Source organism: Cebus imitator, unplaced genomic scaffold, assembly GCF_001604975.1.
Source record: "Cebus imitator isolate Cc_AM_T3 unplaced genomic scaffold, Cebus_imitator-1.0 Scaffold379, whole genome shotgun sequence".
Classification (NCBI taxonomy): Eukaryota; Metazoa; Chordata; class Mammalia; order Primates; family Cebidae; genus Cebus; species Cebus imitator.
In genome coordinates, this window is record NW_016107694.1 from 646,154 (window position 1) to 669,056 (window position 22,903).

Here is a 22,903-nt window from a genome sequence, read left to right on the forward strand (position 1 = left end):
GAGGCCACAGTTCAGTTTATACCATGGCTTATCTCATTCTGGGATCCCTCGACCAGTGTGTTCTGGCTCAGAGTCTTAGCTGCTTCTGTCTGCTTTGTAACTGTGCTGACACTACTGACTCTCTCCGTTCTCTACCGCTAGGCTTGGCTTGTGGCTTCTGCTTACTGCTTTCTTCAAAGTAAGTTTTCCCACTTCTGTAGACTCTGTGCCTGTTTTCCTCTCTGTGTATCACATTCAGATTCCCTGAGAGAGGTACTCAGTCTAGGCAGTCAGTGTGCAGGATAGAATGGCACCAATGAGTTAGGCTTTATTCTGGGCCACCTCCTATAGGGCACTGGCCTACCATAAGGTAGCTGCCCTTAGGTCAGATGCGAATCCTGGTTCAGTCACCTGTGACCAAGGTAGTAGAGTTACCTGGTATGAAACATGTCAACCTAGGATAAGCAGCTTCAGAGAGGGGTCTGCTGGTGGGTTGGTATATAGCAAAGCTTTTCTTTTTCTTTCTTTTTTGTATTGTCTTTTTTAGATGGAGTCTTTGCGCTGTCACCCAAACTGGAGTGCAATGGCGCGATCTCGGCTCACTGCAGTCTCTGCCTCCTGGGTTCAAGCAATTCTCCTGCCTCAGCCTCCTGAGTAGTTGGGACTACAGGCGCCTGCCAACATGCCTGGTTAATTTTTTGTATTTTTAGTAGAGTTGGGATTTCACCATGTTAGCCTGCCTCAGCCTCCCAAAGTGCTGGGATTACAGGTGTGAGCCACCATGCCCAGCCTTAGTAAAGCTTTTCAGAAATTATAAGATAGCAAATAAGTGTGGCATTAGTAAAATGTGCTCTTAGTGCTCAAGATGAGGCCCGAAGAGGCTGAGATCATGATGGTCTGCGGTGGCCTTTCCTTTGCGTACAGTCTCATGGACAACCTTATCTGAATGGCATAAGGTTCTTTGTGAGATCAGGCTCCTGCTTGGCATGCCAGCTTCACTTCCAGCCCCACAGATGCTATGTTCCAGCCACTGGGGCTCCTGGCAACCCCTGGATGATACCTCTGGATGATAGTGACATGTCCATGCAGGGGCACTAGGAAGAACTCTAATTGTTCTTTAATTTTGAGATGACACTTTTTTTTTTTTCTGAAACCTTACCCTACTTCAGACACTTAATATCTCTTTTGTTCCCTGCAGCCCTCTGTACCTGCCTTTATTACAGCACCTAGAGCATAGGGCTATGATTATTGGGTTGACATATCCACCTTGTTCACTAGATGGCTAGAAAAGGGACTGATTGTGATTATTATTATTTCTTTCAGGCAGAGTCTCTCTCTGATGCCCAGGCTGGAGTGTAGTGGCACGATCTCAGCTCACTGCAACCTCCGCCTCCCAGGTTCAAGTGATTCTCCTGCCTTAGCCTCCTAAGTAGCAGGGATTACAGGTGCGCACCACCACACCCAGCTAATTTTTGTATTTTTAGTAGTGATGGGGTTTCATCATCTTGGTCAGGCTGATCTCAAATTCCTGACCTAAAGTGATCCTCCTACCTTGGCCTCCCAGAGTACTGGGATTACAGGCGTGAGCCACCGTGCTTGGCTGTGATTTGCACATCTCTGGATCCAGCAGCGTGGCCAGTGCTTGGTCCCTACCACTACTGCTAGGACCAGCTCATGGTTTTAGTGCTATTAGTCTGCTCCTTGCACAATTCCAAAAGTGTTATGTGTTTTAACTCTTTTAATCCTTCCAAGAACCTTCTAAATAGGAGCTGTAAACATCATCATTTTATGTTTTGGGAAGTTGAAGCACAGACAGGTTGAGAAACTTGCCCGAGGTCATGTGGTTAATAAGTGGTGGAGTCAGGATTCAAATCAGGCAAATTGTTTCAGAGTCTGTGCCTTGCCCAGCGAGCAATACCGTCTCTTGGCAATACTCCAAGTATTGTATAGCAATACTCCTCTACATTGTAGAGGAGCTAGTAGGCATTCAGTTAGTATTGAGGAAAGAAAGAAGCCACTACTGGGGCTCTGAGGGAGAAGGAAAAGGCAGGGGAAAACATTCTAGGGGAGGAAACAAGGCATGCGAGAACATTCATGTGAGCCTTGGGAAGTGGAGCTGGACTTGTCAGTTGGATCACATCATGGGGCAAGACAAGGGGCTGGGTTTTTGTGGAAGGTAGTGACATGATTAAAAGGAAATTTAAAGAAGATCAATCTGGCTTCAGGGTACAAAATGGTTTAAAATGGGAAGAGAATGAACACAGCTAGGAGGCCATCAACATCGTCTCCTGAGGCAATGGTGATGGGGTTATTAGTGTGGACCTGGGCTCAGACAAATGAGCGGTCTGAGTCTAGATTCTGTCACTTGTCATTGTGTAGCCTCTCTAAATCTCCAAGCGCCTATTCCTTCAACTAGAAAACAGGAATTATGACTCACCTCTTACATTGTGGTAAGGATTAAAGATATGTTTGCTAAGGGCTTAGCCCAGAACCCTGACCTTATTCTCCTTTTGTCTTGGGTCAAGATGATAAGGGTTTGTGCTTGTGTAGTAGCACTGGCAAGAAAATAGATGGGAAAATGAGACTCCGTAGAACTTGCTGATTGATGGCTGCTGAAACGTTGAGGCAACGAAGGGTCAGTGAATGGTTAGTGTTAGTGCAGGGGGTAAACTCAGAGGCCTGGGTTCTGGGTTTGGTTTTGTCATCGTTTTCGCCATGTCATTCATCTACATTGCTGGATCTCAGTTCCTTCTCTAGGTTGTGAAAACGGTAGACTGACAGTTGCTCATTTTTCTTTCCACTTGGAATGCTATGACAATATGGCTAGAGGGGTTGGAGTCTGGACACCTGGGAGAATAGAAAAGATGCCGAGCTCTGCCTTCCTCTTTAAGGAGGTCCCCAACTCCCTTTTATTAATCCTGTCCTTTGTCTTCTCTTTGATTTGGAAATATTGTTTTGTTCTGGGAAATGACTCTGAAATCTCAGCTACTGATAGAAGGTGTGGTTATTGCAGCAGAAGATGAATCAGAGATAATTTTTTTTTTCTTTCTTTCTTTTTTTTTTTCTTTCTGGAATCCTCTGGTCTACCCTGACTTGAGCCTCCTCGTTTCTCTGAGCATGGAAGCAGCTGATTTCTCTGGTAATTTACCCCATGTTTTCCTCCCTGCAGGCAGGACCCGTGATCTTCTTAGTCAGCTTCACAGCTGATTTCTAGTGATGTTTTGTGGATCTCTTTCCCCTTGAACATTCAAGCTCAGCATTCTCAAAGAGAAAGAAAGTGGGGCCTGTATCCGGCAAGGTACATATGCAGTCTCCTGCTAATCACTGTTTTCATATCGTGAGCACTTCTCTGCCTGGATTACATTCACTGTGGGTGAAATTAAATATCTGAGCAGTTGCTGAAACCTCTAGTGAGCTTGTTTCCATGGCAGCCTTCAAAGGCCTTCTCCAAAAAAAGTGATAGTTTATTTTCAATTTACAAAGGGCAAAGAGGTCTTTTCTGCAGTTTTGCTTATGGGAATTTCAGATAAAATTTCCCAGCCCTACAGGTGCCATATAATCTCTCACCCACTTATTTTTACGGAGCTCTGAGGAGGATTGTTGATTTCTGTAACAGTGCAGCACCCCAGACACAGGATGTTGGTGATATGGACCAACAAAAGAGTGTTAGTTCTTAATAAAAAAGGGAAACATTACGAAATTGAGCTACTGGGCTTTAATCAAGTACCTACTGATAATTCTACCTGCTAGAGATGGCAAATTTTCATTCTTTCAGAGTTCTGGATTGGGTATCAAGGCTGGATGTCCACCTCATAGAAGAGTGAATTGTAGCATTCTTTGAGCTGCTAACCAAAGGCAAAAGTCCAATCAACCACCATGTTAAACATTCCCAGAATCACAGCCTCTCTGAGGAATAAAAAGTAATTATTACCCAGGTATGCTCCATCAAAGAGCAGCTAACCATGTGGAAATTTACTATAATGCAATTGAAAGAATAGGAGACAGTTTTTCCCTAGAGCCTCAGAAAATGAGGCTTATGATCTGAGGGGATTTGGCTTACTTTTCTGGTTATGGGTTTTCATCCAATAATTAGCCTGGGAAGTTCCTCTCGTCTTTCCAGCTCTTCCGTGTTTTTAAGTTGCCCCCCTCCTTTTTTTGGTAGAGATGGGGTCTTGCTATGTTGTTCAGGCTGGTCTTGAACTCCTGGCCTCAAACAATCCTCCTTTCCTTGGCCTCAAACAATCCTCCTTTCCTTGGCCTCTCAAAGTGCTGGGATTACAGGTGTAGGCCACCACACCTGGCCTTAAGTTATTATTTCTATAGCTTTTCATTTTTCTTTGATTTCAGCTGGAAGATTGATCTGAGTAACCTAGCTATTTTTTTCCAGGCACTGGAAGTCTAGAGTGATCTCTCAAAATGCAAGTCTCTGCAGGTCTTTTATTACCCACTGCTGTCATTCTCAAAAGGGCTTGCTTGTTAAACCTTCTTTACTTCTGGTTGGACCCTAGGCATCACTTTGAGAAACTTCTAGAACAAAGCTCAGCATGGAATACAAGGCTTCTTTCTACTCCCCCAGACCTATCTTTTTCCTGTCCCCACACTGTGCTCCAATAATATGAACAAACTTAAAGGTACGGTAGTCCCCTTTATCCACAGGTTTGCCCTCCTCAACAGTGGTCCAAAAATATTAATTGGAAAATTCCAGAAATAAGCAATTCATTAGTTTTTAATTGCACACTGCTCTGAATAGCATGATGAAACCTCTCACTGTCCTTCCTGGGATGTGAATCCTCCCTTTGTCCAGCATGCCCATACTGTGGACATGCTTTCTGGCAGTCACTTAGCAGCCAGCTTGGTTATCAGATTGACTGTCCCGGTACCACAGTATTTGTGTTCAAGTAATCCTTAGTTTACTTAATCATGGCTCCAAAGCACAAGAGTAGTGATGCTGGCAATATTGTTATAATTGTTCTATTTTATTATTAGTCATTGCCGTTAATCTGTTATTGTCTTACGTTATAGATTAAACTTTATCATAGGCATGTATGCATGTATATATAGGAAGAAACACAGTATATACAGGGGTTGGTACGATCTGTGGTTTCAGGCATCCATTGGAAGTCTTGGGATATGCCCTCCAAGGTTAAGGAGGGATAACTATACGTGAATACAATGCATCCTTTCACACCACTGTGCCTTTGCACATGCAATCCCTGCTGAATAGAATGCCCCTTTCTCTTTGCCTGTAAGGCAAATGCTTATTCACCTTTAAAAGGCAGCTCAGAGGCTGCCTCCTTTGGGAAGTCCTTCAGAGTGCCGTCTCCCCACACCTTATAATTGATCCTCCCTTTGATTGTGGCAAACTTGGCACACAATTCTATGAATATTTACCATACTGTTGTCACTTCCTTTTATACAAGATTTCAAGCTCTTTGAGGGCGGGGATTAGAAATATCTCATCTATGTTTTATCCAACCCTGAATTCAGTACCTAGCACATTGTTGATGCTCAATATAGTTTTGCTAGGTGATTGAATGAAACACATAATTCGGTAATCCAGATACCCAGCCACAGTAGAAAGAACATTACCATGACATCTGACACTTCCCAGAGTTAAGCCAAACTACAGGTTTAAAGGCCCAGCCCTCCATGAGACTACTCTCGTTTCAGATACTGGCTGCAAATCTGGAGGTCTGTAGGGCACATTCACATCTGACAAGCTGGCTACAAATCTGGAAGTTTACACCCCTCAGTTTTGGTAATTTGCTAGATGGACTCATAGAACTCAGGAAATGCCATAGTTATGACTACGGGTTTTATTATAGTAAAAAGGATACAAATGAGAACCAGCCTAGAGAAGATACACCTAGGTGAGGTCTAAGGGAAGCGTCTGTGTCCTCTCCCTGTGGAGTTAGGAAGTATTTTTCTTTCACTGCATTGTTGCATGGCACAGTATCACAATCAGGGAACTCACCTGAGCTTGGTGTTCTGAGTTTTTATTAAGCTTTCGTTATGTAAACAGGATTGATTGAATCATTGGCTATATGATTGAACTCAAACTTCACCCCTCCTTTCCTTCCTCAAGGCTGGGCTGATACAGTGTTGCTCAAAGCACCAAACCTTTGATCACATGGTTGTTCTTTCTGGTATGGCTAGTCCCCATCCTGAGTCATCTTGTTATTATAAACTATCTAGGGGGTCCACCATGAGTCACCTCATTAGCATAAGCAACTATCAGGGAACCCACCATGAATAACAAAGGAAAGCCTATCATTTGGGAAATTTTAAGGATTTAGACACTGCCTTCCAGGATCTGGAGGCAAAGGCCAAATTCTTTATTACATGAGAAGTGCTTTCAGCAATGATTTGGATAGAGTTGGTGCCCAGGCATGTAATCTGGTGGGTAGGGCCCACGGCAGGGAGTCTTTCCACAAATAGACACCTTACACTAGAGAGACAGGTGAGTTGTATGTAACAGTTGACATTTAGAAATAGCTGCTCTTAGATTATAGGCAGAAATCATTCAGTGCTGGACACATAGTAGGTGCTTAATATTAAGGAGTTGTTAAATTGGTGAAATGAGTGTGAGTTGGATGTTGATGGATGTGTAAGCTGGGATGGATGAAAATAGGCGAGGAAGATAGGACATTCCCAGAACCAACCTGTCAAAGGCCAGAGCAAGGATGCATGTGGCAAGTTCCGGAGCACGACTGTGGGTTCCTGCAGGACTAGAAGGGGAAGTTGGATGACTAGGAGCAGAACTCACAGATCCTTGAGTACTGGTATTAGTATATCGGTTTGGTCACTTTAATAGAAACGAAGGTAGAAGATTTAGTTCTAAGTCCTGTAAATGTCCAAGCTGATAGGTGATCCAGTGAGGTGGTTGGTTCTGCTTCTCTCCTTCTCAGAGGTATCCAGGGTCCCACATGCCTTCATTTTATTGTGCTTCTATACCCCGAGATATCTTCTGCATGGTTGAATCTGGCTCACTTCTACCCCATCTCTCTTCTGGTGCATGGAAAGGAAGAAAGAGGACATAGGCTGAGCATGGTAGCTCATACCTGTAATCCCAGCACTTTGGGAGGCTGAGAAGGGAGGATTGCTTGAGGCCAGGACTTTGAAACCAGCCTGGGTATGTATACAAAATTAGCTGGGTGTGGTGGCTCATGCCTGTAGTCCCAGCCACTTGAGGTAGGAGGATCCCTTGAGTCCAGGAATTTGAGGCTGTAATGAACTGTGGTCATGCTACTGCACTCCAGCCTGGGCAACAGAGCAAGACCATGTTCCTGTTTCAAAAAAAAAAAGAGGACAAAGAAGGCAAGGAATTTTCTTTTAAGGAGATGACCTAGACACTGCCCACAGTATTTTTCCTCACGCCTCATTAACTACAAAGTAGTCATATGGGAAGGTAGAAAATGTAGACTCTAGCTGAAAAGCCTTGTGCCCAGTTAAAACTCAGATGTGTAGGGGGGAGGGTAAGAGTTGTATTTTAAAAAGTAAGGAGAGAGTGGATATTGGGGAAAAGTTAGCAGACCATGTCATTTCAGCCTAAAGTGTTTAGACTTCAAATCACAGGATATTGAGACCTGGAGAGAGTTTTGAGAAAAAATGGTCATGCTCCCTTCTAAATGCCTTCTAGAGCCACCTGAAGTGGTTTTTGAGATCAGTGCACATTGATTTATGATGACAGCAAGGTGAGATCAGAGAAGGACCAGCCTTACCACAGAGGGGGAGGCAACAGTCCAAAAACTTCTGCAAATATCTCTTCCACTGATGCTTGAATTTAATCTTTTTGGGGGGTATACATTTAAGGGGTACAAGTATAGTTTTGTTACATGCATATACTGTGTAGTGGTGAAGTTTGGGCTTTTAGTGTATCCATCATGTGAATAATGCACATTGTACCCATTAAGTACCTTCTCATCCCTGTCATCCTTTCGGGAAGGGTGTTGACAGTTAACGTCTTTGAGCCTCTTCCTGAAGGGGGAACTGTGATGAAGGAAACACATATTCCCCACTATTTTTTTCAGTGAATTTAAAAAATTATGCATATAATGTATATTTATATAAATATATGAAAATATGTGCAGGCATTCATGTTTGTAAGAGAACATGTAACCTGCCTAAGAAATAGTTTGAAAAACAGGTTCACCATGTAAACACTTTCACTGCACAATCATGAGGTTAGAGAGCAAATTCATTGAAAGTTACAATAGAGATTCTTCAAAAGGCATATTGTCAGAGAAGGCAGGAGAGAAAAAAAATAAAAGCTTTGATAATACACAAATTTAACCCTTCACTTGTAAAAATGCTACAAAGAATCATTTAATACTATTAAGATTCGAATGGTATTTCAATTTTCCAAAGAAGTAAGGGAGTCACCATCAATCAAATACAAAAATAAATATAAATTTCAATTGTAATATGTTATTGTAAACAAGACACTAGTATTATGAAAGCAAGTAATATATATGGTTGTGTGTGTGGTTGAAGTATTCTCTAAAGAATTGACCATTTATTTTCTTTTTCTTTTCTTTCTTTCTTTCTTTTTTTCTTATAATAGGGCCTCACTCTGTCACCCAGGCTGGAGTGCAGTGGTGCAATCATGGTTCATGGAGCCTCAATCTCCTGGGCTCAAGTGGTCCTCCACTTCAGCCTTCTGAGTAGCTGGGACCACAGGTGTATGCTACCATGCCCAGCTAATTTTTTTTTTTTTTTCTTTTGGTAGATCAAGGTCTTGCCATGTTGCCAAGGCTGATCTTGAATTCCTGGGCTCAAGCGATCCTCCCACTTCGGCCTCCCAAAGTCCTGAGATTACAGGCATGGGCCACTGCACCCAGCCAACAGTTTACTTTAGATGTAAACTCTGGTAACATTAAATAAGCAAGAGGAAAGAGAATAGTATTTTATGCAAAAGGAACTGTATGTACCTCGAGGTGCCCTGAGGCAGGATAGAACCTGGTGACTAAGAATAATTAAAAGTATAGTGTAAGTGAAATGGAGCGAGCACAAAATGATTATTGAAGGTCGGGCATGGTGGTTCACCCCTATATCCGAGCACTTTGGGAGGCTGAGGCAGACAGATTACTTGAGCTCAGGAGTTTGAGGCCAGCCTGGCCAACATGGCAAAATCACCATCTCTATACCAAAATTAGCCAGGCATGGTGGCATGCACCTTTAGTCCCAGCTACTTGGGAGGCTGAGGCAGGAGAACTGCTTGAACCCCGGAGGTGGAGGTTGCAGTGAGCTGAAATTTTGGTACTGCACTTCAACCTGGGTGACAGAGCAAGACTCCATCTAAAAAAATAAAATAAAAATAAAACAAAATGATCACTGAAAAGCAATAAAGCGTCTCTTAAGGATGTCAGCCTTAGACCTAAGGATAGTGGGGATCTTTTGAAGTATTTTAAGCAGGTAAGTATTTCAAATATATTCATCTTGGTGGGTGCAGAGAAACATTGGAAGGGAGCAAAGGCAGACAAGGTGTCAGCAAGCGTCATAATCTACATTAAGTGAGTGATGAGTACCCTAAAAATCCTGACTTGACCACTAAGCAGTCTATGCATGTAACAAAATTGCACGTGTACCATATACATTTGTACCAAAAATGAAAAATTTATTCTTATGAGTAGACCTGTAATACAAAATTATACCCAATTGTTACTATTGTATTTTAAAAACATATCAATTAAAAGTTGTAGAAGTTTATACCCTTTCTTATGAGCACTACATAAATAATGGCCTTGATTTTAGCTTGCAAAGCCTGAAATATTTATGGTCTAGCCCCACTGTCGATGATTCCTTCTGTGTGGAGGATCCTTTCTAAAGGAACACCCTGCTCTCCCTCTGCTCCCATGTCACCTGTCACTCTTCTCCAGACGAGGAAGTTTGACCCAATTGATGAAATTGGGAGGAGCTTAGCATCTGCCTTTAGTAGAGGTGGTATTTCTTTTGGCCATCTTTAAGAGGAAAACCCCACAGGGTTGGTCCCTAAGGAGGAACCTGTCATTTTTCGAACTGCACCTGTTATTGGTGAGTAATGAGAACTAAGCCATGGCCTCCGACAGAGCTTTGCATCAGTATTGAGGGTGCTATTGCCGCCGTCGGCCTCCACGTTCCCATGTCTACCTCTGAACTGTTTCAGAACTCCAGTGGGGAATAGGGATGCTGTTTGTTAACCCCTCCAAAGCCAACAGCTTGCACAGAGGTTGCTCCTGGAGGGGTATCAGAGCAGCTGTGCTCATCTCTCCTGCCACTGAGATGCAGAGTCTGATATAAGAGGGGAGGATGTGATAGGTTCATCAGCAAACACTTGAAAACTGATTTGAGTCCATAAACCAAGGCTCTCCCAGAGAAATCAAACTGATGGAAGAGAGCAGGAAGGAAGAGGAAAGCAGAAAAGAAGAGGGGCTCAGAAAGAGGGGAGCTAAATTTGTGAACCTGGGTAGGCTTAGTGTAATAGCTAAGGGTGTGGTAGTTTTTATATTCTTCTTTAACAATTTTTCCTTGCTTTCAGCTTCCAGGTTTATGTTTTCCCTCTTCCACGAGTCCAGACTTTTCCATAACATACTGGTCAGTTTCATAAACTTTCTTTAAAAGAGGTGATTGTGAGTGCAAGTTTCCATTCTGCTTTCCAGCGCACTTAGCTCTTTTTAGGAGTCTTGACAGGCTGTGGCAGTATCCAGCTGCAGGGAGTCCTGCATCTCTGATGGCAAGTGATGACTCACTTCCTGCTGCCTGACTTGAGAAGCTCCTGAATACACTCCTGGGTCAGGCCCCTGCAGTGCAGCCTTAATCTGCTGCTGACCCAGGATCCAACCCAGCTGTTAGGTGGAGATCCCACAGTTCCAATTCTGCAGCAGTGGGAGGCTTTCTGGGTAGCCATCCAGCTCAGATGCTTTGAAGGAGTGATGAGAGGAAAGCTGTGAGTAAGAGGGCAGGAATGTGCAGGCAGGGCCAGCATCCCAGAGGGTTTTGTTTATGATACTGGGAACATCTCATAGGCCTTGGGATAATGACTTCTCAAGATTCAGGAATGATTTAGCTTTCTGTGCCCCACTCAAGTCAGACTGATTATACTTTAATAGACATAATAACAAAATTCTTAATCCTGGCTGCACATAATAGCAACTTCCGTTAGATGGCTAATAGGTTCCTTGAAAGTTAAACATTTAAAATAGAGCTCTTGATCTTACCCCTCTCCCACCAAACATGCCCTTTTCCAGCCTTCCCCTCTTGTTACGTGATACCACTTACCACATATGCAGCCTCAATTCTTGTCCTCTGGACGGCTGATATGGTTTGCATGTCTCGTTCCCTCCAAATCTCATGTTGACATGTGACCTCCAGTGTGGAAGGTGGGCCCCTGGGAGGGGTTTCGGTGATGAAAAAGAGCCCTCATCAATGTGTTGGTGCTGATAAGAGTGAGTTCTCACTCTGAGTTCATCCCAGATCTGGTTGTTTGAAAGAGCCTGACACCTCCTCCCTTTCTCTCCTGCTCCCACTCTTGCTATGTGATGTACTTCCTCCCTCTTTTCCTTTTGCTATGATTACCAGGCTCCTGAGGCTCTCACCAGAAGCAGATGCCAGCACCACACTTCTTGTACAGCCTGCACAACTGTGAGTCAAATACACTTCTTTTCTTTTTTTTTCTTTTTTGAGATGGAGTTTTGCTTTTGTCATCCAGGCTGGAGTGCCATGGTGCGATCTTGGCTCACTGCAACCTCCGCCTCCTGGTTTCAAGCGATTCTCCTGCTTCAGCCTCCCAAGTAGCTGAGGTTACAGGTGCCCACCACCATGCCCAGCTAGTTTTTTTGTATTTTTAGGAGAGATGGGGTTTCACCATATTGGCCAGGCTGATCTCAAACTCCTGAACTCAGTTGATCCATCCACCTCGGCCTTCCAAATGCTGGGATTACAGGTGTGAGCTACTGCACCCGGCCAATAAACTTACTTTCTTAGTAAATTACCCAGTCCCAGGAATTCCTTTATAGCAGCATACAGTGGATTAACACAACATCCTATGTCCATGAGCTATCCATCATCAAGCCCTGTAATCCTCCTTTGAAAATCTACCTCAATTCTACCACTCCTCACCATCTCCATGTCTTCCACCTAGTCAAGTTTCCTCCATCCATCAACCGGACTATTGCGGAACCTCCTAACTCATCTTCCTGCTTCTGTCATTTTAAGGGTAAATCATGTCGGACATCTCTCCTACTGACTAGGCTCACGCTCAATGGCTTAAATTGCAATCAGAATAAAATCCAAACTTCTTAAGAGAACTTGCAGGGCCCCAAATGCACAGCCTTTCCTTACCTACCTCCCTGATAATTTTTTCTACTATTTCCCCACATCATGATCCTCTAGCCACATGCTCTTTTCTCTGTTTCTTGAACCTCCAAACTCATTCCCACCTCAGATATGATGCTCCCTATATTTGGAAGTCTCTTCCCCACATCTTTGCTTACATAGCTCCTTCACATCTTCTGGAATCAGCAAAAATGTCATTTCCTTAGAGCAACCTTCCTTGATCAGCATACTTCACCGTGCCCTGTTATTCTCCATCCCACTTACTGTGTTTTGTTTTCCTCATCACTCTATCTGAAACTGTGTTTATTTGTTTCTTTGTCTATTCTGTGTCTCCTTTTGCTAGAATGAAAGGCAAAGATTTTGCCATTTTCATTACATGGTCTCTGGAACAGTGAGCTTGGATATAATAGATGCTCATTAAATTTTTATGGAATGGTTGAACATGGTGGCTCACGCCTGTAATCCCAGCACATTGGAGGCCAAGATGCGAGGACTACTTGAGGCCAGAAATGTGAGACCAGCCTGGTCAACATAGTGAGACCCCCATCTCATTAAAAAAATTTATGGAATGGCTGAATGACTATTAGCTGTTGTCTAATAAACACCTATTATGCACCTGACATTGAACTAGGGGTGCATCTCTGCTATTGGCCAACCATCATGTGATCCAGACCCACCTGATGGTACCTCCAGCTACATGAGTTCCCTCTATAGACAAGATGTTTGAACTCACCATGAGGCCAGTGTCAGTTTGAAGGCAAAGGACACTTAGAGAAAAGATTCTAATCTGTACAATCATAACACAGCTTCCCAAGCTGTTGATGACACCCCATTGTTGACAAAATAAAAGTAACCTTCTCCACCAGATTGCCGTCACTCTTTGGAGACTGGCCACAGTCTCTTCTGCATCCACTCTCTCCTTGTCCCTCACCCCATCTCTAGCCACGCTGGACTTTCCCGAACATACCATCAATCTGCCTCCACTTATGCTATTTCCCTGGCCTCAAGGATTCCTTCTCCATTTCTCTACCTCATGAAATCATACAGTCATCCTTTTAGAGCTACCTCAAATGTCAGCTTTGTATGAAAACTCCTTTGCTTTTTTCCCTCCGTAGTCAAAATGAATCACTTTTCTAAGCGATTCCAACACTTTGTTCATCCTGCTGGTATAACATGACAGGATATTACAGCCCATTAGAGCTCTTATTTTGCATCTATCTCCCATAGTGCCTAGCAGAGAACTTGGCAGAGAGCATTGTGTTATTTTGCTAGGGCTGTGATAACTATGTGGCTTAAACAACAGAAATTTTTGTCTTGCTGTTTCTGGAGGCTAGAAGGCTGAGATCAAGATGTTGGCAGGGTTGGTTCCTCTGGAGGACCATTAGAGAGAATCTGTCCGGCACCCCTCTCCTGGCTTCTGGTGGTTTGCTGCAACCTTTGGCGTCCTTGGCTTGTGAAAATATCACCTCAGTTTCCGCCTTTATCTGCACTTGGTGCTTTCCCTGTGTGTATGTCTGTCTCTGTTCAAATGCTTCCTTTTTATAAGGACACCAGGCTGGGTGCTGTGGCTCATGACTGTAATCCTAGCACTTTGTAAGGCTGAAGCAAGTGGATCACCTGAGGTCAGGAGATCAAGACCAGCCTGGCCAACATGGTGAAATCCCATCTCTACTAAAAATACAAAAAAATTAGTCAAACGTGGTGGTGGGCGCCTGTAATCCCAGCTACTTGGAAGGCTGAGGCAGGAGAATCGCTTGAACCTAGGGGGCAGAGGTTGCAGTGAGCTGAGATCACGCTATTTCATGGTAACCCAGCTTAGGCAACAAAAACAAAACTCCATCTCAAAAAAAAAAAAATCCACCAGTCATGGATTAGGACCTGCCATAATGACCCCATCATAACTTGATTACCTCAATAAAGACCGTATCTCCAAATAAGGGCACATTCGGAGGGTACTGGGAGGTTAACACACCAATATATCTTTTGTCTGGGGACACGGTTCAAATGATAACCAATATTTTCCCAAAAATGACTTATTAATGAGTCAGTATGAACTGGAGTCCTTTTGGGAAGAAAAGCATCCATCTGTCTTCTGTCTTTTTCTCTAGGTTGCATTTTCTGAGGGCAAGATCTGTGTCTCGAAGAAAAGTGATACAGCATGTGGTTGCTCAGTAAATGAACAATTGACTATATAAATACTTATTCGGATACCACTTTTTATCAAGAGAAACCTGGCATCGCAGGGAAGCTCCAAAGGCTCTATAAGGATGGAATTCACATGGTGGTAAGTAAGTTCATGCAAACCCATCTCACATTTTGTGTTGCATTTTTCAGCATAGTGACAGTAAGTTAAATTATATTTTGAATCCAGTGAAATACCTACATAAGTCAGGTATTGGGGCCAGGCATAGGTAATAATAGCTAATGTACATTCTCTCAGTTAACTCTCATGAAAGCCCACCGAGGTAGTTATAGGTATCAGTCCCATTTTATTGGATAAAGAAGCACGATAGGTACAAGAGAGATATTGGGTGGCCCAAGGCCACACAGATGGTACATGGTGGAGCCAGGATTTGGCTCAGTTCTGATACGAAAGCCAATATTCTTAGTCCTTATACTCTGCCTTTTCTGCTTATACTCTGCCTTTTCTGCCATTATACTCTGCCTTTCTGCTTATATTATGAGCTAGGTTTTGGGAACCTGGACTCATAAGTTGGAATGGGCTTTGAAGGCTATCTCAATACCCTCTTCAATGCGGAGACCCTACTCTAACCTCCAGGACCAATGGTGTGCCTGCAGTATTTCTAGGCTTAAATTTCAGTTTCTGTAAAATGAAGAAGTTGGGCTTTATATCCCCTACCAACTTAATAACTCCATGATCATGCAAAAAAACCAGGAAATGCATGACTCCAAGAGGTGTGGTTGCAAATTCTAATAATAAGAAAAAATCTTTCTTATAATGAATCTCTGTCCTCCTGCAGCTTCTATCCTTTCTCCTTGCTTGGCCCCTCTGAAGCAACAGAGAGAATAGCCTACTCTTTGCGCATGATAGCTCTGTATAGACAACAGCCTTTCTTCCTTTGACACCATCTCCAAGTACTTTCCCATGTTGGTTATCTTCCTCTGGGCCAAGTCCATGTTGCCAAGTAAATCTATCTTAAAAAACATGAACTAGGTCTGTAAACATTGAGTAGCTTAGTGTCTGCTACATTCAAAATCAAAGCAGTGGACTCCATTCTTTCTCTTGCTTGGATGCTGTTTCTTCTGCAAGCATCATGGAGGGAAACAAAGCCAGCCAATTCAAGTAGGGCTGTGGTGAGAGTGAGTCGCCTGCAGGAGTTCAGGCATGCAGGAGCTCTGCCACTTTTCAGGTGGTTGCTACAGCTCAGCCCATCAGAACTCTCAAACCCACTGCAATGGACTGAATGAATGTGTCCTGCCGCCAGATTCTATGTTGGAATTCTAACCCCCAGTATGATGGCTTCAGGAGATGGGGCCTTTGGGAAGTAATTAGATCATGAGAGTGAAGCACTCATGAATGGGATTAGCCCCCTTATAAGGGCATCATTTTATAAAAGAGATTATTTGCAACCAGGAAGAAATCCCTCACCAGGACCATGCTGGCACCCTGATCTCAGGCTTCCAGCCTCCGCAACCATGAGAAACAAATTTATGTTTATATGCTACCCAGTCTATGGTACTTTGTGATGGCAGCTGGAACACACCAAGACACCCGCCCATGTCCTCATTCATTTCTAGCATTGACTCAGGCTTGCTCATAGGTTCACCTCTGTCTCATCACTTATCTAGTTAAGTCCCAGTTATTATATTTCTTTAGATGGTCTGGGGCAGTGGGAGGTGTTTGCCTTCCCACTGCCACCTCTCCTGGCCCGTCCCTGATACAGAGGTACCTGGCTTTCCACTGTAGGCCCCATCCTCTCTCACTCTTATCCACCCCATTTACAGCTTCTGCAGCACAGCCTCCTCTTGCAACTCCTTAATCACCTGCCACATTCTTTCTCTGCCCGTTTGGCCAGGGCCGCTGTCCAACAGAGCCACCTTCCCAGTGGACTCTCATCTCAGTCTCTGTCATGATGAGAATGACACCTTTTTCTTAGTTTATATCTAAAAAACCACCACAGAGAATGTCCTTAAAAAAGTTTGTTATTAAATTGTTATGAACTCTTCCTTTTGTGGGCAAATACCCATCTGTTTCCTGACACTGAGGGAAGGACTTATTTGTGTTCTTCTCCAGAAGTCAAAAGGACTGAGTCTGGCTGGACCGCTCTGGTTTTGAACACAATTCCCTTGCTCATTAAAACATTTTGAGATGTTTGAGTTTGTAATTAAAGAAAACACCTCCTCCCAAATTAATCCCAAAGAAATTCATCCCATTTTAGCGACTCAGAGGAAGATATTACAGATCCTAACATATGACAAATACCAATTCCAGATGGTAAGAATGAAAGAATATTAAAAGTAAGAAAGCCTGGCAATTAAACGGACAAGTGGATGACATGATGGCTTTGGGTTTCTGGATGAATCCCAGATGGAGGATAAGGATCCGCTCCAGCTGTGTAGCAGGGCGAGGCATTCCTAGGAATGACACTTACAGTTTCCACTTATCTGCAAGTCCATTCTGTGAGAAAGATTAGATTCACTTCTCTTTCCAATAGCAAATGTATTTTGAAATGACTTTGGTTGGGTCCAGTTCCTTATTTCCTCACTGAGAGTTTACTCCACAATGATATTCCATGACTGCAGGAGCATCGGAGATTAGGACTCCCAAAAGCATACTCCTGAATTACTTCCTGCCATTGCAAGCCATTCTCAAGGCCTGGGCCCTGGGTCTCCTTTTCTGGACCCAGGTCAGAGAGGAGTGAAGGCTTACAGCTGGGAACAGTGGACAACAACTTAGTCCATGAGGCCATGGATTTCCTGGAAGTGAAAGTGTTGGCTTATGCTTCTCAGCACTTCAGGCAGCACAGCACCCTCTCTTTTCCTTCTATGGATGACACACATTCCCATCTCTTGCAAAAACTTTAGCAAGCTCTTAAGGGTAAGGGTGAAGCTTGGCGTGGATGGATGACATAGCGGAACTGCTATAGGAAGCACCATCTCATCTGAATGGTATTTTGGGCTTGAACAAAGCGTAACTGTTAAGACTTTTAATTACCAAAACAAAGTCTTAAATACAGATGCTGAATAAGTGGGATCATAGCATCATGCAAGGACTATTATAGCATGAGATTTCTGTGGAGTATTTGTAATTAATAGATTCATTTGATGAACATTTATTAAGACCCATACGTGCCAGGCATGTGGCTTAGTGCTGGAAATATACCTAGAAAATGGGAAGAATTCAGTAATTGTTGAATTGCATGTGTACACACACACACAACACCTGGAGACTGTTGGTTTGAAGTACCAGCTGTAGCTGCTTGCATTCGCTTTGGATACCTGATTTCCTCATTTACTTTTTACCCCTGATTTAATTTGATGTTGCCGCTAAGTAAGAGAAGCTTAGATGTTGGGAGAGAGATGGAAAGAGAAATATGTATTTGGTGTAAGACGTTTGTGTGCACATCTGAGCTGTTGATTTAATGAGATGACATCCAGGTCTGCAAATTGAGTGAGAAAGGGGAGAGAAGGGATTCACACACTGGCTGTATAATTACAGATTTGTCTAACTGTCAGTAGGGTTCCATTTCATGGTTTTGTTTTTACAATTAAAATTATTTCACCACTGGGTTAAAACCTTATATCTTAAGTGTCACCCAGAAGCATAGTTTTGTGATTGAATTGTTCTGGAAAGCCTTTGAAACGTAAGGTTTACTGAGGAAATAATAAAATACAGGCATAATAAATACGGGTGCAAAGTCAAGGTGGTTGATTAACGTGTAAAGATTATTGAAGTGTGCAGTGAAATATGGGGTAATCTAGTGGACATGGTTTATTGGTAAAAATTTTAAAACACAGAATATTTTAAAATAAATAAAACCCAACTTTGATTAGTGTGTGCACTTTCAGTAACAGAATACATAATCTTGAAAAAATATTGGAGTCCCTTTTGAGGTACAATGGTTTAGCACCGATTTTTCATTTGAAATTAGTGTTTACTCTCAGCCAGAGAAAACTCCCAGATGTTTTTTTCATTAGGCCATGTATTTAATTAGAAGCCATAATTATAGAGCACTTTGCAATGTGTAATGTATTATTCCTCATAGATGAACCTACACCAACATTAATAACTATCATTCATTAAGGGTTTGTTTTGTACCTGGCCCTGTAGTAAGCACTTCACAAACTCATTTAATTCCCAAACCCTGTGGCTATTTTTATGTGCATTTTACAAATTAGAAGTCTGTTACCAAGTAAAGTTAATAAGCCCCTTGCCCATGGTTATGGAGAGGCAGAGCTGGAATCTCTGCCTCCTGGTCAGGTCTGTCTGACTGCAAAGCCTGTGCCCTTCATCACTGCACTGACCCTGGATGTATTTGAGTGGGGAGGTATTTGTATGGGGCTTCATCTGCTTAGCTTTGTCCTGCATATTAACAGCATGTGTGGTTGGAAAGAACACCTGGTCACTTTGTCTTCTCTAGCAACCAGCACCTCAGTTTCATGCTCTGTAAAATGGGGATCTGATTCCTATTACAGGGTTGTTGTGAGGCTTCAATGAGATAACGCATAAAGGTTAAAACTTGCAAGAAATCATGTAAATATGAATATCAATTATGTTAATTTTACTGTGACAATATTTATCTGTCAATCCTTCTGTGGATATAGTTACTCCTGTAGTGGAGGCAGAGTATCTAGCTGGCTTTTTAAAGTTTAAACAACAGAAATGTGCTTAGGAGTAAAATCCTTTTGCTAATCCTCCGCTTTCTCCCTGTAGATCAAATAGGAATACTCATATCTCCCTGGAGATGGAGAGTTTTGTTTAACTGAAAAATGACTTGGCTTCTGAAAAGTGTTCTTTCCTTCTCCGTAAATATTTAAAAGCTCTATTGTCATTGGAAGAACTTGCTTTGCACATTCGCCACTGCATCCACGCCCATATTTTTCCTTTTCTTTTTTACCCCCTAGTAACCCCAAAGCTTTTACAGAGAAACTTTGGGATTGTTTCTTTCCTAAAAGGGATATTTATTTTATTCCGAAATGTCAGATGACTCATGGCAGTTGGAAGAGGGCCATTTAAGATAGTGGATGAACTGCTAAATAAATCATAGTTGATATGCTCAGAACAACTTCTCTTAGCATGTGCAGACCAAAGAAGAGCCTTCATTCAAAGAGATAGTTGCTCACTCAGGCTTTCATTGTTCAGAAGCAGCAGATAAGGTAGGAAGTACATATACTCACAGCCAATCCACTACATGAAAGAACCGTCTGGAGAAGTTTCTGAAAATTCATATCCACTTAGTAAATATTTGCTGAGGGTCAATCACACAGAAAGAACTATGTTAGGGATGAAAGGGGCACAAAGATGAGTAAGATGCAGAGCTTGTTTGCAAGATGTTTTTATATTATTGGGGAGGCAAAGACTGGAATACAGGTAAGCGTAACATAAGTAGAATAACACACATGTCTAACAAAGATACAACATGTTGGATTAAGAAGGAAGGCTAAATCATATCCTGTTGGGGAAAAGAAAAGAGACTTCATGAAGAGGTTGGGACACTGGGAACAAACAGTGGTCCAGCTTGGCTGGAGTGTTGGGTGACTGTAGGGAAAGAATGTGAAATAGGATGGAAAGGTGAATCGTTCAGGTGACATTGCAGTAAGTCTTCAAAACCGAGTCTCCCACGAGGGAGACTCAATGAGAACCTCATCCCTGGAATTATCCCATTTTTCACATCTACTGCAGGTCCTGATATAGGGTTTTAATAAACCTACATCTTTTGTGGGGTACCTTGGGTGGATTTTGTGTACAAAATGAGCATGACCAAAGCTAACCTCCTTCCTTTGTTATTTTTTCCTCCATTTATTATATCTGCTTTTCCCCAGGGCTTGATATTAGAGCTGTGGGTGTGTGATAATTGGCTACAGCTATTGATGGCAAAGGGATTCCTTGCTCAGCCCATTTGAAATCTTTTAATCTGGATTGCACAATCCTGTAATGATTGGAATGGATCCAGGCTGGGAGAAGGGTCCTTAAATTATTGGTTCTCAACCCTGGCTGCATATTGGAATCGCTTAGGAAGATTTAAAAAATTTTGATCTTTTGGCCCTGTCTCAGGATAACTGAATTAGTCCCCTTGAAGTTGGGACTAGACATTAGTTTTAATTTTTAGGAAATTCCTCTGGTGATTCCAATGTACAGTGAGAGTTAGGAACCACTGCTTAGATAATTTCTGTCAGGAAACACAAAAAATCCAGCTGTCAAGTAGCCTAACATTTCCCTTTTTGATATCTTTTTCTTGAAGTCAGGGTGAAACTCAAAGTGTGATTTCTCAGTGTAGGTTCCCATTCAAGCATTATCTGTATGCAACAGCCAGCAGCCTTGCTAGAGAGAATGACAGATCACATATTTGCCCAACATAGGAACCAAGGCTGGCTAATATCAGGATTGAGATTTTTGACAAATTGACCACTGCTTTTTGTTCTAAGACATTGTCTTCGAGACAGTGACTTCAGAATCCACAGCGTAACCAGCAATTTCATCTCTCAACATATAATGTTGATATGGCATGTAGGATTGCTGGGCCCAGCTGTTACAGGAAAAGGGTCCTGATCCAGACAGTAGGAGAAGGTTCTTGGATTTTGCACAAGAAAGAATTCAGGGTGAGTCTGGAGTACAAAACAAAAGCAAGTTTAGACAGAGTACGATGTTCCCGGAAGTAAGAGGAGGAACACATCCACCCTAGGTGCAATACTCGTATATATAGGATGAAAAAAAAATAAGGGCTGGACACGGTGGCTTATGCCTGTAATTGCAGCACCTTGGGAGACAGAGGTGGGTGGATCACGAGGTCGGGAGTTTGAGACCAGCGTGGCCTAAATGGTGAAACCTCGTCTCTACTAAACACTACAAAAATCTGCCTGGTGCAGTGGTGCGCACCTGTAATCCCAGCTACTCGGGAGGCTGAGGCGGGAGAATCGATTGAACCTGGATGGCCGAGGTTGCAATGAGCCAAGATCGTGCCACTGCACTCCAGCCTGGGCGACAGTGAGACTCCATCTAAACAAAACAAAACAAAACAAAAAACCATGGGGAGACGTGCTCTGCTACAAGGGTTTATGATAAAGGATTTATTTTCTAAATTAATATATTTTTTAAGAATCAATATTATTATCTTTAAAGCAAAATTAGGAATGCCTTTGCCTGTGTCTGGTGGTTAGTAAACGTTATCAATTTGTTTCTTTAATGGTAAACATCTTGAGGCTAAGAATACCTTTCTGGGAACACAGCCCAGCAAGCCCCAGCCTCATTTTCCTAACCCTCACTCAAGATGAAGTAACTTTGTTTCGAATGCCTCTGACACAGCTACTTGAAATAGACTTTTCTGCCAGAAAGACTTTTACTTAACATTCTTCAAGATAATGTCAGACTCCTTGCTTAGGGTTCTTCTGGTTCAAGTCCCTCAAAATAAGAAGTCCGGTTTCTAAGAGCTTGATGTTTTACCTTGAATTATCTGGGGAATTCCTCCAAGCTCTCCATTCTGTATATAGACTTTTCCTTGGATTAAGAAATCCATATTCAAAAATATGGAGCACTGTGTTTTATGCCTATGCTGCTCTCCAGAGTTATAAATTGAAGGGAGAACCCTTCACAAATACCAGCTTATGGGAAGAATCTGGTCCAAAGTCATTGTTTGTTTTGACTTCACAGTTGTCCTGTGGGGAATTACCTTGATAAACAATAGCCTGAGATTATGATCAGGCAAGGTAGAGTAGCCTGAAAAGTACATTATCAAGCAAGCTAGAGTAAAAACTGCACTTCTCAGTATTCCCTTACAGCCAGGCCTGGCTATGTCACTAAGTACTGGCCAATGGGATATAAGCAGAAATGAAATGTAATATTTTGCCAACCTCAGAAGGAAGGAGTACCTTCTCTCTCTCCCCTTCCTCCTGGCGGGAATGAGGACTTCATGAAAAGTCATCTGGGGCCATGTGGTTGAGGGCAACTTTCATGTGAAAGAAAAATATATTTCTATCTTGTTTATACCAGTGTTATTTTAGGGTGCTGTCACATACAACTGAACTCATATTAGAACTCATACGCCATCCCTCAGAGTCTTAAGTACCATTACAAAAATATTCGGTAGGCACTTGTCCTCAGGAAGGGAAGTTGGGAAGAAAACTTGACTTGCAACACTTCATCACCAACATCCTGTTGAAAGTAGTCCTATTTGAGTTTATCATATGCCCAAGCAGAAATGGATCACACAAAAACCAAATAGTCTAGAGGGGTGTGCACTAGGTCCGGCTTCTGGCATGTTGGAAAACTCTGCTAAGGAGAAGAAACACAGCAGAAACAAACTCCATTCCTATGAGAAGAACTAAGTGTTAGCCACACTCTAAAAGGAGACATCCCTGTGTTTCATGCACAGTTCACTGGGAATCATTTATTTAAAATAAGACATTAGTTATGTCTATATGTTCAGCCCCTCTC